We start from the raw sequence: 11,891 nt of genomic DNA, 5'->3' as shown, positions 1-11,891 counted from the left end.
CATGGTCTCCACTGAGTTTAGAAATTAGTTGAAAACCCTTCTCAAATCAGGTAATTAAAATCTGTTTATGAGTTCAGTTTGCTTTGAGAATTCTGAAGGCAACTAAAGTTGTAAATGGTTGATTTCAGAATAGCAGATATACTGTGCAAATAGTTCTGGGCACTGATCCTTCTTATATGTACATAAAATTTGCCTTTCTGTAACTTATTGTGGAGAACAGTGTACTGTATTGTACTTAGAGTGAAGAGAATGCATTGCAAGACTTCTTGCAATTTATATTCTCAATACAATAAACGAAATTTCTGCATTTTAGAAATTGTTTTAAGCTGTTTTTTTAAAAAAGCTTTTACAATAGTAATTTACAAGGCAGAACACCAGATCCAAGCCATAGTATCTACAGTGAGAGGTTCAGCCAGCTCATTTTTGCATCTGAAGTGACTGAATACCCAGACAAGATACAGAAGTACAGAGCTGGTTCCCCACACACAACTTAAACTTATACCAGAAGTTATTTTCCTTTAAGACATCTTGTTGGTTCCTTACATAAATTATAAGGTACCAGTGATGAAAAGATTAAATACATAGGCATGTTGATTTGGGGCAAAGATAAACGTGGGATCTTCTCCTGAGACTCCAGCCATTAAAACGTCAGCTGCTGCTTTTGTCCTGGCTCTGCTGCACAAGAATAAGCATCACAAGTGCCTGTTGCTGACACCACCGCTGCTTGACGTGCAACAGAATGGGTACTGATGTGGTGCAGAGAGGTTAAGTATTGTTTAGTTGTCTTCCTCAGAAGGATCCGTTTGTCCCAGTTTCCATGTTTTGGAAACACAGCAGGCTGCTGATAGCCTGATCTGCTATTTTCCACTGGGTGGGTGGTTGTGCCTATCAGCAATGGCCAGGAAAGAGAACAGTGTCAGCTGTCTGCATCTGTGCAATCAAAAACTGTCTACAGTGTTGATGCTGGAACCCAACTGAGGAAGCCTGGAGGTGATGGTGGTCAACGGGAACCAAGTCTGAAAACTTTTTCTGTTTATCATCCCAAAAATGTGGAAGCGGATGTGTTGGAGTTAAAAGGAGGTCAGAAGCCTTAGAAACAGTTAATGTCCCAGTTGAGTATTGACACTATTAGTCCGAATAACTGATTATTTGAAGGCTCCTGAACTTTCAGGGGCCATTGCTGGCCTAGACTTTCTCTTGTCTTAGTTCGGCTCCCTGCAATCACTGCCTGTGCAAGAACATGCTGCTGCAGCACGTCGGCTGGGCAGCTCATCAGTTGAGTAGGCAACCATTGCCTATACATGCTGGTTACAAAAGCCAGAGACACTGGCAGGGGCCGTGTGCTGCATGAAGTGAATGTGAGGTACTGGCAGCCCGGTGGAACAACGGGAGTAAGTGTAAGGATGGAATCTCCTTGGGGACCTGCTGCTGCTGCTAGGTGCTGGGTTGGGTACCGGCATCTCGTGGTGTGCCTCTGTGGGAAGATGGCACAATCAAGCTGTGGAACGTTTACAGCAGGAACACACTCAGCTCTATATTGCTTTACAGATTGTGGGGTAGCTTATTAGCAACTTTGATATCGGAAATTAAATCAGTTACTTTAATTAAAAGCTGCTATTCATGATTTAAAATTTGCACTTCCAGGGAGTTATTACTAATCATGTACAGTTCATGTTCCCTAATGACTTACCATTTAACCTATTAATTTCTCTAAATTATTATATAATTAGATTAAAAATTATAAATACCTACCTTAAACTTGCAGCCTTTAAAATTGGGTGGTGGTGTGTGTTATAATTCTCAAGTATTTTAACTTCTGCTTTTGGGCTAGGAAAAAGGCATCTATCTGCAGAGAAGTTTGTTTTGCCCAAGTCCTTAGCATACCTAAAAGAAATTGCACATGCTATATAAATATATTCAGAAAGCTTATATGGTTCTTCATCTCTTTGAATGTCGCATGGTGTTGGCCTGTGTCTTTCTTCACCAATATTCTTGTATTGCGCTTCATCAGCCTGTGTGCTCCCTTCTTTAGTCACCCAGTCCAATTTCAGTTTGCTATGGCTCCTCTGCAATTTCTTCCATCCCTGTGCCTTAAAGCCTTCAGCCTTTTATAAGCTTCAGCCCTGGCAACTCGGAAGCCATTGGGGGTCCCAGCTGACAGAGCTGTGGTGTGGCTGGGCATTGATACCTGGCTCATCAGCCAGACTCCAGAGTGGGACAGGAGGAACTGCACCCTTCTGTTTACCAGCTCAGAGAGCTGGCTTCACATCACAGAGGATTCAGTTTGTGAACTCTCTACTATGGATTAGGCTTTCTTATTTCTGTACTTGTCAAAGTATTTCATGCTGGGATGCAGCAACATGAAGTTCATGGCAAAGAGCAGTGAGTTAAGACCATTACCTGTACCTAGTGCTGCACACCATTGATCCTGCTCTGTAACAGCACCAGAACAGATATAGTAGAACATTCTTCAAGTGAGTTTACAAGTGATTTCACTTACGTGGGTGTATTAAACTTCTGCTTGTGTTGTGGCGTAGCCACGTTGCTATATGGGTGCATCTGTTTGTATAGAGCTCTGTTGCTGCTGTTCTCCATCCCCGCTGGGTGCTGTAAGGCAGGGAGGTTTCCCCTTTCCCAGTAAAATGTGTAACTTGTCCTTGAAGGTGTTTCCCAACCTCATCCAAGAAAGGGAGGAAATTAGTCATGTTTCAAATATGAAATTCTCTACTTGCACAATAAAATCTATTCTGCATGTTGCCACAGGCATACATCTGGCTAAATAGCTGGAATATGTTAGCTAAGTGTCTGGTCTCAATTCTGTCACTCAGGGTGGGGGACTGCAGAGATACCGTTACCATGCGGATCCACAGCTGGGTGCTGCACCTCAGGGTGCTGTACTGTGGGGTACTGTACCATGGGGTGCTGCTGCTTGGGCCACAGCCTGTGCAAAGAGCCTGGCTGCTGGGTCAGACAGCAGGAATGGGGCTGCTGGAGGCTGCAAACTGCATCTCTATCCTCCCCATTGGAGGGGAGCCACTGTGTGCCACAGGAGCTGCTGGGATCAGAGGTTTGGGGTTTGCTCCCTGCTTTAGCAACACACATGGAATTGAGTTACTCAAGGGAGAAGTTAAGCCAAAGGGCTGGCTCCATTCTCAGAATGAGTCCAGTAATTTAATTATTAAGGCTTCAGCGTTGATACTGAGCTCACATTATTGCTGGTCCCCTCCAGCCTCAGCCGGTGTAAAAAGCAAAAGCCCCTCAGCTCGAAGGGTCACTGCTCTTGGGTTGGAGCCACAGGCACTTTCTGGAGGAAAGGGGAACTGCAAGGTTTTGAGCTGTGCATTTGGGTCATTGTCAGCTGTTGCAGCTACAACCTGTGTGGCTGCAGGGGGAGGGGGTGTCCAAAGAGTAGCTTGGCCTTGCACAGACCATTACTGGCTGAGGGGAGGAACCCTGCTCTGACCTTTCGTATCTTCTGCACGGCAAGGGAGAATAAAGCCCACACTGTTCAGCTTGGGCTGCCAGCCGCTGGGGCATTGCAAAAATAAATGAAAATATTATGCTTTGGAGTCAGAAGCGACCCTCTGCCCACGCTGGGAGCTCAGGTTACGTGGCCGGGCGTTGGGCCGTGTCACCATGTTTTGACAGATGCTGTTTACGTAATGCCCTGTTTCCCTTTTCTAAGCTGTGGTCCAAGCATAAAAAGCCAGCTGTGTTTTCCTGGAGGAGGCACTGCAGTTTCATGTTAGAGCAGTAAATATAGTAACGGTTGTTTGAATAGGAACGTGCTCCCCTGAACTGAGAAACAATTATTTTCTTTTTATTTTTAGGTGGTATCTGTTATACACATTAATTGTAACCTTTTCCAAGGAACTTTTGCAATCTGCAGGGGAAGGGGAAGTGTTCTCAATTAAGGGAAGGCAGAAAGAAATTAGCTGAGGGCACACTTTTACATTAGACCTTTTATGGGACTGAATGCAAGTTGTGCTTGTGAATTTGCAAACTTCATTCTGTTTAAAAATGTGTCTTTCAACAGGTCTCCTAGATACTGTTGTGAGAATCATAGAATGGTCTGGGTTGGAAAGGGCCCCAAGGATCATAGATTTCCAACTCCCCCCTGCCATGGGCAGGGCCACCAACCTCCAGGCATGATCTAGTCTGGGTTTCCCAGGGCACCATCCAATCTGGCCTTGAACACCTCCAGGGATGGGGCATCCACCACCTCTCTGGGCAGCCTGTTCCAGCACCTTACTACTCTCTCTGTAAACAACTTCCCTCTAAGATATAATTTAAACCTTCCTTCCTTTAGCTTTAATCCATTCCCCCTTGTCCTGACATTATCTACCCTTTTAAGAAGTTGATTCCCCTCCTGCTTATCAGCTCCCTTCAGGTACTGGAAGGCTGCAATGAGGTTCCCACCCCCCCCCCCCCCAGCCCTCTCTTTTCTAGGCTGAGCAAGCCCAGCTCCCTCAGCCTCTCTTTGTAGGGCAGGTGCTCCAGCCCTCTAATCATCCCTGTGGCCCTCTTCTGAACCCTCTCCAAAAGTTCCACATATTTCTTGTATTGGGGACCCCAGATCTGGGCACAGGACTCCAGATGGGGCCTCACGAGGGCAGAGTAGAGAGGGACAATCACCTCCCTGTCCCTGCTGACCCCTCTTCTGATGGAGCCCAGGATACCATTGGCCTTGTGAGCTGCAAGAGCACACTGCTGGCTCATGGTAAGTTTGTCATCCACCATGACACCCAGATCCTTCTCAGCAGGGCTGCTCTCAATAATATGGAATCTTAAATACAGATGGAAAAGTGGAAAATGTACAGAGAAGTTGGTTCTGTGTCCACTGCATCCAGAAGAAAATACTTAGTGGTACTTTTTAAAGTTTGCTAAAAGCCTGTGACCCTTTGGACTTTGACATACACACACCTATGAAATACTTATTAAAACTTCTTTGTAAATTGATTAGATTGTACTTCTTGGCATGTAAGGGCAGAAGGAGAAGTGGTGGGTAAGCCCACGTACCTCTCTCTGAACTTAGACATGGATTTAAGCTGCAGTGTTTAGTGCATGCTGGAATATAAATTTTAAAATAAAATGAAACAGCCTTTTGCTTTGTCAGATCAGTGAATGAAAGGGAAAGAACTTCAAACAGCCTTTAAAATGATGGTTCAGCATAAATGCAGTAACTCACTGGCTGCTGCATTGCTGCAGCAGTAGAAGTGTTTTGTGTGGGTAGCAAAGGTGGTTTTTGCTTTTGCTTGCATGAGGTGTGCTTGCTGTGTGTGTGGCACCCCACTGCACCCTGAAGAGATCACTCATTTGAATTTTATGTACCTGCCAGGTAAAACGAGGAGTGTCAGGATCTGGCCAAAGCTAAGCAGTGGTTGGTTTTTGCCCCCAGGGTGCCCCTGACAGCTTGCTGAGGGCTCCAGCTCTGTCCTCACAGCACAAACTCGACCACAAAGGAGACTAGGATGAAATACTGCTTTGTGTGTTCCTGTGGCTGCACCAGCTCTGCAGATCTCTGCTTTCATCGACATGCTACCAATTTCTCTCAATGCATCCCAGCAAGGAGTGCATTGAGGGTTGGGGCTGTGCAGGATGCCCCTTGGCAGCAGACTGGTGCAGCACCACCCCCTACGCTGGCTTTGCTAGCCAAGTCTCAGGCCCCACCTGTTTCACATTTGAGCTCCAGGATTGCCTTCAGCCTCCAGTGAATTGGTCCCAGCTGGGAGATCACCCCTGCCCACTGTGAGGAGCCTGCAGAGCTGTGCTGTCCCTCAGCCTGGGGGATGGGGATGCTCTGGGGAATTTTTTTAGGCTCACCTCATCCTGCCCTACTAAAGTGATGGCAGCTGTGTGGTTAAACAGGGCCTTGGGCAGTAACTGACTGCTCTCAGTTTGTTCTTGAAGGCAGCAGAAAAGGTCTCTCCACTTCTTTCTTGACTGGTGGGTTCTCCCCTCTTCTGGGATAGGATAAGGTAAATGTTGTTGTTTTATTTTTCTGGGCTATACTACTATGAGATTATACTGAGAAGGGGCTGGTTTCCCTCTTTAAGAGGGGAGCTTGTGTGGCTCTGCATAGGACATGTGCTGGATTTGAAGAGTTGGGGTGTAGCTGCGATGGCAGCAGTGAAGTGCTTCTGAACTGATGGTGGAATGCTAAATAAATCCCCCTCACTTTTCAGCCTCAGCCTGAGTGTTTGTATGAGTCTGTATTGGTTGTGTTCTGGGATAAGTGAACTGAGTCTCTCTAAGCTGGAGACAAGGCATGGGAGATCAGTGTCTGGGTTGGTTTGACTGATGCATTAGTAGTGATGTACATTTATATGTGAAGTAGTTGAGTTTTTCAGAAGTGGGTTTAAGCCCAAAAGTTTCGAGGTGGTCTTGTAGCTGCAGGACTGGTCTGTCTCGCATGACCTAAGTATCCTGGCCCATGTCCTCTGAGCTCTTACTCCACTGCTGTAGAACTCCTTTGCTGATGCAAGTTAACTTAAAGGCCCTATCATTTTCTTCCCTAGGCAGAGTGTTTTGCTTTGCCAAGACTTGACTGTAAAAGACAATGTTAAACCTTTCCTGCCATTTGTAGTGCCAGTAGCTTACTAAACTCTCAGAAAGAGATAACCGTTGTGATGCTGATGGTGTGTGATTCCAATGACTAGGCTTTTTTATAACTGCTTTGATATCTATGCTCTTTGCTGGTATTGAATTGTTCTTGAAGATCTGCTAAAAAAGCTTTTTTTAAAAAAAAGCAGTTACTGGAGTAATTAGAAAACAACTTTCCCAGGTAAGGTGTGTGACCTGGCTGGCTCTTGCTGAAGCTGGTGGCAAGCATGCCCAGGCAGCAGGGTCACAGCTGTGAAGCAAATGGGGAGATCTTGCAAGAAGCAGTGGTGTGTGTTAGTGTGGAGGGGACGGGATGTGAGGTAAGCTGTTCAGAGCTGTGGAAATTCAAGCCAACGGGTGCAGTGGTGGCGTTGGTCCCAGGAGGGCCTGAGCTCTTGCATGGATTTCCTGCAGCCTTGTGCAAGCTTAAGTGGTGGTTTATCTCTGATGTTTTTACAAGCCATAGGGAAAATAACCGTTTTAAAGAGACAGTTTTAAGAAAAAAAGAGAAACCATTAAGGTAGCTTGGTGTAGGTGTACACTTTGGAGAGGTGCTTCAAGACAGGTAAAGCTTAGGCTCCTCTCAGCATATGAGTTATATGCTTTCCTGGGCTGTGGAGCTACTGGGGAGCAGTTGGGATGGTGTTCTGGCTGGCAAATGCCATCCATGTACTGTACTTGTTGGGGTTTTTTGAGGTGTGTTTGCTTTTACAGCCTTGTCAAACTGACGTTTTGGCTGCTGGGTTCTTGTGACATTCTTGGGATACTCGGATACTGTGATGCTTCTTAGAAGTGAATTAAGAGACATACAGGAAAAAATTATTTACTTTGTGGCTTTGCTGGAATACGCTTGGAATTCATGTTTTGAAGCATTTTAGGAGTGGCTTTTACAAATTGAGACAAGCTCTTAGCTCTGCACTGAGGAGTACGTCATGGTTCCATACCGTAAGTGTTAAAGGCTTTTGTCAAACCCATCATTTGCAGCTCTGCTTGCTGAGACACACCCCACCCCCCCCCCACCCCCCCTCTCCCCCAGTGCTCTGCTGCCTCAACTGGTGGTGCGTTGGACTTTGCTATTTAAATGGATGCTTGGGGAGGTGGAGTGTGGTTAGTACTATCTTCTTTGTATTGAGTGTAAACCACTGGATGTTGTGAGGCCTGAATGTGCTCATTGACAGCCGTTAAAAAGATGTTAAACATTTTTATGTCTGTGTAACGAGGTTCTGCTACAATCTCATTGGTCTTCTGCCTCTAAACAGAATTATATAAATTTTAAGATTAAGATACCTGCTTGATCTGAAGAAGCTAGATAAATTTAGAGATGTTGGAAGGAAATTGCTACTAAGTTTCAAGTTCCTTCTTTCCTGACTCAGATCAGGAGTAGTTTGAATCTGGTCCTTCGGTTTGTGTTCACCTTGACCTTTTTCTCCACCCTGTAAAATGGTCTCCACAGCTTGTGTTCAGGTGGGGATGTTAACAGGAATCCTCTGCATGGCAACAGTCCTGGCTTTGGGGGTCTTATTTTCTTGGGGTGGGTTATTGTTTTCAGTTTTTGGGTGGCACGTTCTGGTAGGTGCTACTACGGGTTTCAAGAAGCTATACTGTTTCTGCCAAGCACTGTTTCTTACAGAACTATATATATAGAAGTGCTTTTAATTTTTATTAGCTGTTAGATGCCTAGGTGTTCTGAATGTAAGGTATGCCCCCTAGGAGAGCAGAAATGGGATGTTTATTGGCTTAGGGTTTTTTAATTACCATTGTATTTCTGGTGCTAGGAATTACTTCCTTACACACCTCTTGAGGAGAAGGTGGGGTATCAGTCAGACTGTCTGAGCGCTCCCCGTGGCACGGAACTTGACTGCTTTTTAGTATTTCCTGTTGAAGAGGAACTAATATCCCTAAGTTATTTCGCAGCAATCAGCTGCATCCATTTTCTCCACAGCAGCTCGTTGTGGTATCGAGAATCCACAAAAATGCTGATGGTAGAAATTGCTTTTGTCAGAAATATTAGAAATGAGTGAACTCTTCACTGTTACAATGTTACAGAAAGAGTTACGCTTTAGGTTATGCCTCCAAATTACAGCAGAAATAACCCCCCAGATTTGTTTTTCTCTCTTCCAAAGTCAGCTTTGGGCATGGTAAACTTACGCAGGCAAACGTCTGCAGTGCTGGGGAACCTGCATGGGAGGCCTGTAGAGATGTGCCGAAATCTCAAAGCATACCCAGTTATCACTGCCTTTCCAGGGACAAGCATGGAAGAAAAGATATGAAAGCAGTTGTTGCTAATACTGGCATGCTTGCTGGTCTAGAAACTTCCTTAATAGCATGCACTGACAGTTTAGGATAAAGTTTTTCTGCAATTGGCACTGTTTTGTTTTTACTTAATGTCCACATGATGCTATTTAATGCCTCCAGAGAGTCATAAGACAAAACTGTGCTTCCATGCACTGCTTGCAGGCTTTTCTGGCTAGCTGGGAGGCTGGGAACGCCTGACACAATTACATACGCTGCAGACTGGAGAGGGAAGATCTGTCTGCACAGCCTCGGAAGGACTACTGATTTCCTTCCAAAAGATGTGCTAGTACCAGTTATCAACTGACTCCTCAGCTGACTGTTGCTACGTGAGTTGTTTTCTGGAAGAAAGCTGTTTCTTGGGACCGATTAACTTGATAAATCAAGTTGCTGCTAACGTAACTAAAGATACCTTGTTGGCACTGAGTTACTGTTTGTCATACTGCCTCGCGCGCTAATGGCAGGAAAGTGCCCGGAAAGCAATTTCATTGTTTACTCTTATGCCTGTGTAAATAGCTAATTTATCCTAATGACTGAATGGGACATAATTGGAAGTACATTTTCAAGGATGTAATATGCATATTAATTATGAGTGTGAACTGGCCATCAGGAAGGCTCTTGTCTGCTTGATCCTCTTAATGCTGGTAAACATAATTATCTTTTCTAATGAGCCATGATGACTGAAAGTAGTACTGTTCTACTCTGGGAGGCTGTTGTGGATGTCTGGTTACCAAAGCAATTTCCCCCGAGAGTTTTCAGCAGATTAAAAATGCTTGCAGCATTACCAGAGTTCCTGTGCTTGCATGCTCTAACTTTTTTTTTTAAGGCTTTTATTCCTGGGAAAGGAGGTACCATGGGGAGTGCCTCAGGAAAGTGGGCTCTCCTGTGTGACCTTGGGGAAGTGACTCTGCTTCTGTAAAGTAGGGCATGAAAAAGGGTAGTGGTTGCAACCAGAGGTCCTGGAGCACTGAAATGTTGACAGAATCTTGCTGTACAGGAAGCCCTGTGGTGTGCTGCTGCCGGATAAATGTGTGGGAGGGGAAGAAGTGAAGTAGAACTCTTAGGATGTGCAGAATGTGTTTATACAGTGGAAGTGTTAATCGCTTTCATCGAGAATGTAAATATTCTATAGCAGGGACACTGTATCAAATCCATAAAATACTATTATAGAGAGCATGTGAGAAGTGGCAGCATATTGGGGGCTTAGTGTCACACTTGCCTTTGTTAGAAGATATCTAAATGTCTCATAATGTATATTTATAAGTCAGAACTTAAATAGTCATTTACTTCATTGTGACTATACTGCCTTACACAGTTGTTTTCCCTTGTTCAGCCACTGGTTTGTGGCTTGATAGCTGTCAAGAGACAAATAACCATGGGGAAAGTTAAGCCTGGTTGAAGCAATTTTTTTATTAATGCAAGCACATCCAGTCAAACACGGAATATCCTGCTTTATGGTACAGCTTTATATTTAGCGTTTCAGCTCAGAATAGCAAAACACAGTATTTAAGGAATGTATCAAACCGAGGGAGGAAAAATAAAAAGGAACCAATGTAGATACTGCGTTGATTTCAAGTATATACTAGGACTGATTGACCAGTGAAGTGCACATTCATGTGAAAGCTTTTTTTAATACATTTACAGAAAGTGTTCTAAAATTGCATTTCAAATATATATTTTTTTTCTTAAACTTTAAGCATCCCTTTTAAATTTCAGTTACATAAACAAAGCTGATATACAATCCCTCTTATAGTGTCTGACAAGGTTACTAGCTAGAACATCTCTGAAAGTGCAAAACACTGTAATAATACAGTATAAATATTCTTACTCTAATCCAGGTCTGAAGGTCAGTACTTCAGCACAGGAAAAATAGCAGCAGATGATAAGAATTATCCCTTCCCCTTTTCTGGGCAGTTCTTATTATGTTAGTATTTTATTTCTTCCTTCTTCATGGCATGACTTGCTTTTGTTTCTCTCTGATGTCAGTACTATGGGAAGAGCAATGTTGATTATGTCCCTTTGTTATCCCAACTTACTCTTTTGATTTTAAGTATTTGTCAAGGGGAACAGGGAGAGAGGGAAGGCTCTTTAATTTTTTTACTGTACTACAGGGCCTATGCAGCAAATAACTTTTCCTAAGTGATTAAGATGTGATATGAAACAGGGGCAGTGCTCTTGGTTGTAGGCACTCAGCAAGAAGAATCTACTGGACTCTTGGTTCAGCAAGTCCTGCCCCTTCTTGAACAGGAGGCATAATAAGGTAAAACCCATCTACTTAGAGTGGATGATTTTAAAAGAAGTTCCTCCAGAGGCCCTCTCTCAGGGTCTATGAGGGTGGCTGCAATGACTCTGAACTCTAGAGGGCTTTGCTCAAGGAAAAATAAAAATCTAATTTTCTGACTCAAGTCACTGTGTTTATAAGCATGTAGTCCTTAAGCGTTAAGACACAAATTAGAGGAAAGGACAGTAGATATTAGCGGGTAATCATCTGTTTATTAAACAAAACAGGTTTTGATTTCAGCCCTTTTTCTTAATTCAGAGATCACATAAGAAATTAAGACCTGAATTCTAATTTTTCCAGGAAATAAATACCTTAAATCTTAACAGACTCCTCAGGTGCTCATTTAGAAGCCAAATTAGGTGCAAACTCAAGACTAAAGAGAAATTAGGAATGGTAAGTATTAGCAAGATTATAGATAATCTCTGATTTTGGTACTGACCTGGGTTCAAAGGCCTGACCAATTTCTTATGGTGTTTTCCCTTAGATTTCAATGGGTTCTGGCCTGGACCATTAATAATGGCTTGCAAAATACTAGGAAAAGCTTGTATCATAAGTGAGTATTTGCTTTAATCGTCGGTAAGTGCAGACTAGCGCTTTCAAAGAAAACATGGGAATTAAGTACCAGTTGAGTGCTTACAAACTCTCTTTAAACTCTGGAGATTTTAGTCTTAAGTTCAAATTGGCTATGTGAGTTTACTTCCCTCTCCTTAGCTCA

The sequence above is a fragment of the Gallinula chloropus genome (assembly GCF_964237585.1).
Source record: "Gallinula chloropus genome assembly, chromosome: 5".
In the NCBI taxonomy this organism is placed as follows: Eukaryota; Metazoa; Chordata; class Aves; order Gruiformes; family Rallidae; genus Gallinula; species Gallinula chloropus.
This window is presented reverse-complemented; position numbering follows the sequence as displayed.